Genomic DNA, 4,492 nt, shown 5'->3' on the forward strand with positions numbered 1-4,492 from the left:
CAGTCAGTTCCAGACAATAAACATGACTACTAGCTCTCGTTGACTCTAAAAAATAATCATTCCCCCATTTGAAAGCCAATACTTGTCTCTACATACACACTGAAGAATTTGTTTTTGGTTGTGTATCTCTAGGTATGCCAATCCTCTCTAACCATTAGAGAGCACTTGGTACTTTTCCAAGAGCCTCTGTTCTTTTTCACCTTTGAGATCTTCTGTGCTCTGCTACACACAGTATTTCAATTTAAACAAAAGCATTTCAGCTCAATGTCACGTCTGTGTTTCATTCTGCTATTCTTGCTTTTATAATATTACACATACTGTGCATGCATGTGGACACAACATTACAACAACCCATCAACTAATCTGTCTGAAAGCATAAATAAAAAGTGGAAATTTGCAGATATATTTTATTTTTTGCATAGACCAATTCAGAATGTATAGATATGTATACTGGTGATATTTTCTTCTAATATTCATGGGCATTTTTTTGGTTGTATTGTTGGTTTGGGGAAATCCCCAAATCTTACACTATGCTTCAAAAGCTCATATGAAGTTGGTCACTTTTTTCAAATGCCTACTGACAACCATGAAGTTTGATTTATATATACAGGATATTAATACAACAAAAAGCAGAGTGAATCTTTATGTTTTGGTCAAAAACCCTCCATTCTCCTAGTTTTATTAAAAAAGGAAGATTTTATGCACATCATTTAATTTGTGCATAGAGAGCAATAGGCTGCTACCTCCTCATATCCTGAATACTATCACAACCATTTCAGTCATTTCAGTGCACCACATCTTAACAGCGTATATTAGTAAAAAGCCGGTAGCTCAGTATTGTGAACCTAAAACTGGGGCAGTTTTCCTGTTGATTTTTTTAGGCCCTTAATCTGTGGTAAACCACCAAATACAGGCACATTAAAGAACAGTAAGAATTAAAATAGACTTGGGCCCAGCTGAAGGTCACCTTCTTTGCATTTATGGAAGTATTTGCATACTTTCACATATCTCTATTTTCCTTTTCTCCCTGCACCAATTATTTCCATTGACAAGGGCATCAAAAGCAATGCTAATTCTTCAACAATCTTTTTGATAAGGTGAAGGGAAGAAGAGCTACCTTCAAAAGTCGTATCTGTTTCTTGGGCAAAAGCTACTTAAAATAACTTGCAGCAGGTGATCTCCCTTCCCACAATGGATTAACAACATTACATCAGGGAGAGAAGGGTTGACTGTGTTATTCAGAAATATGATAAGCAACTGATTTTGTTGTAATTCTCCATAAACAGGTCATTATTTAACTCCACACACTCAAGATTCTTGATGCATGCTATTACAGCAGACAAAGGATAGTTAGGTCTTCAATCTAATTGTTTCTGTTTATTGAGCATGTTTTAAGAACAGCTTCCAGAACATTAGGAAAATATAAGATGTTATAAATAGGCAAGACTTAATGGTAACTTACATTTTTCCATTTAATTTGACTGACCTTTCTGGATACAGTACTTCTAAGATAGAAGATGCCTCTTCCCTTATGCAAACCAAAATGAACAGTTTTACAGGATTTTTTCTTAAGCTGAATAGTGAGGACAAGTCTGCTCATATCTCTTTGTAAATATCCTTAAAAATTCATAGTGCTTTAGTATGAGGCTCTGCAATGTAAAAATAGGCACTGTCTGTTACCAACTCATACAAAATGTACATTCAAAATTAATTTACCTGTACTTATAAGGCAAAAATAGCAGACAGTTGACTGACTAGGCCATAAATTAATTAGTACCTGGTTAACTCACGTATAGCTCAGATTCCTTAAACAAAACAGCCTATTTAAATCAAGCATATCATGAAGTGTTTCCTACTGTATTAATAGAAGAAGGTTAGTCAGTAATTAAGATTGAAGCATCGCCTCATAACGCTTACATTTAATCCACACCCACTTCACCAAGAAGGAAGCACATAACATTATGGATAAAACCACCAAGAATTAAACTCAGTTTGTTTTTCTGTTTTATAAGTAATTATAAATGAAAGTTATAAAAATAATTTTTATTAACATTGAGAATTATCTCATGGATCCTAAACAGATGCCATGCTTGACTGAAGAAAAACAGGGATGCTTTTGTATTAAACACCAGGGCTTTTTAAATACCATTATCTTTTGTAATCAGTCCCAGACAGGCTTGAGCTCTTAGGGAAGGGAAACAAAAATGAGCATGTGGGGAGAACCTAAGAAAAAAAAAAACAAGAGACATTTCTTTGTATGTTTGTATGGGAATATCACTCATATCGGAAGTCAGATCAATACTTCATAGTGGTCTGTCAGTGCACTTCATTGTACCGTATCAGGTAAAACAAGTGCTTTCATGTTTTTGACACAAAACAGCCTTGGGGTTCCTGCAGTGAACACATGGAAGCTTTCTAAACTCATACGGTTATTTTACAAACAATTGACCAATCCAGTGTTCATTTTTTAACTTGGGTACTTCTGCCAAGAGAAGTTATAACTGATTCCAGTCAGTTATGATGTATTCATTGGTCTATTGTGAACTGGACTAAGATCACCATGAGCACTTCATGAAAGGCAGCTCATAGCTGTTACCGTTCAGCCTACCAGAAACATAAACATGTATTTACTTAAAGAAGTCTCTACGACAAATTTCAAAGATATGACTTTCTCAGAATTTTCAATAAATATTATTTTATGAAGTTGGTAACTAGATGATTATTACAGATTATTGTATGGGCTAGAATCCTTCCCTTTTGAAAAAATTAAAGACTGAATTCTGCAGAAATTCAGCATTCTTTCTAGAGAGCAGGCACAACTGTGCTCCATATCAGCAGAAAATAGGTAACACTGGATTATGTGAGCAGATTTTTGATCACCACCAGGTTCCCTTAACCTATAAGTTAGGTACAGACAATGACATACTCTGTGGCCATAACCTTGAGATAATTAGAAGATTTATGTTACATAGAGTTGTATGTCTTGCTAGGAAGTTATTATCTACAGCACAGCTGTGAACCACCACTATATCAACAGCCGTTGAACTAAAGGCCTAATTCTTTCACGTAAGTTAGGTGATGCCACTGGTTTAACAAAGTTTTCTCCTTTTACATGTCACAAGTACCCTGTACTTGGAACATGTTCTTCCAGATAGAAGGGTGACAGATGAAGCGGGTGTTTTCCATTTTAAATTTGACTACTTTGTCGTAATTCTGGAGGCAATAGCTATGCAGGCTAGTCTACTTGGTTAGCAAAGCATACTAACTGGTATTTTACAATGGTAATGTATGTCAGAAACATTGAAAGCATTTAGTATATGCATTCTGAAATAACAATTAAAGATTAAATACAATGTAAATAGCTCTAGAAGTATGATTCCCTAAGATATCTTATTAAATGTCAGCTAGTTTCCTGACAAAAATAGCAGATCATTAAAATACCTTAGTGAACTTCACAGAGAATCACAGTTGTGTAAACTCCACCAGATATGTTTCATAAAAATGGGGAGAGTGAAAGGTATGAGAGGAAACACTACACACTGGAAAAAAAAAAACTGCCTAAACCTGTTTTCAGTTTGGTAAATCAGATTTGGCGACACCACCAGGACTACCAGCACTTCCACACCATACCGCCTACTGGCCATCTCAGCACACCACCATGAGAACCAAAGGTCCGCGTTACAGCCTCACAAGACTAACTGATGCTAGGGTGCACACAACCAGAGAAAGATATGCAAGACACTGGATCACAGAAACACGGAGCTAGGAAGGTCCCGAGATCCCCACAAAGGCAAATCGGAGAAAACGAGCACATCAGCAGCAACAGTTCGCCTACACTGTCACGAGAATTCCTCAAAGAAGGGGATTCGCTGGCCTTATTAAGCAGCATTTTCTCTACTAGCTGAAAAATTTTATCTTAGTCCCTAACCTATAGTCCTGCAGCCGGGAGTTGAGCCAGTTTCTTTGTAACCTCGCCGGGGAGACAGTGGGGGCAGCGAATCCCTACCGCCCTCTTCACAACAGCCTTCGTATGCTGCGGCACGCCCGAGTCCTCCTCGAGAGTCTCTTTCCCGGTCGGAGCCAGCATGCCCTCGGACACTGCGCTCTGGGGGACCGGAGGCTCCCCCCGGCCTCTCCTCGAGCGGCCGCCCAGAGCGGTCCGCACTCAGGACATGCTGGCCAGCACCGGGGGCGGCGGAGCCCCCTCAGCCTCGCACTTCTGGCGAGAGGCGCCGGCAGCCGGCAGTCCCCGACGCCCAACGGCCGCGGGGCACCGTTACGACCAGCCCGTCTCGCGACGCTTCCACCCCTCACGCTACGCGACCCCCTCCCTCCACCGCGGCGGGTCGGCGCATGCGCGCCTTTCGGGGCGGGCAGGCTCCCGCTGAGGGGGAGGGGGGCCGGCGCGCCCTGTGGCGCCTATGCGCATGCGCCTGACCCTGAGGCCGGGGCCGGGCTCCCGGCGGCTCTGCGCGTGCGCGTGCGCGGCGGC

At 40.9% G+C, this 4,492-nt stretch overlaps 1 protein-coding gene across 2 annotated transcripts in view; it reads right to left on the bottom strand.

Moving 5' to 3' along the window:
* AGTPBP1 (ATP/GTP binding carboxypeptidase 1) overlaps nt 1-3,949 on the bottom strand; it is a 75,003-nt gene extending 71,054 nt beyond the window's left edge. For both annotated transcript variants that reach the window (XM_062600679.1, XM_062600678.1), the window contains exon 1: nt 3,929-3,949. The gene's annotated coding sequence lies outside the window, so the exon portion shown is untranslated. The remainder of the gene's footprint in view (nt 1-3,928) is intronic.
* Nucleotides 3,950-4,492: the final 543 nt, after the last annotated feature.

The sequence above is a fragment of the Rhea pennata genome, chromosome Z, assembly GCF_028389875.1.
Source record: "Rhea pennata isolate bPtePen1 chromosome Z, bPtePen1.pri, whole genome shotgun sequence".
NCBI lineage: Eukaryota > Metazoa > Chordata > Aves > Rheiformes > Rheidae > Rhea > Rhea pennata.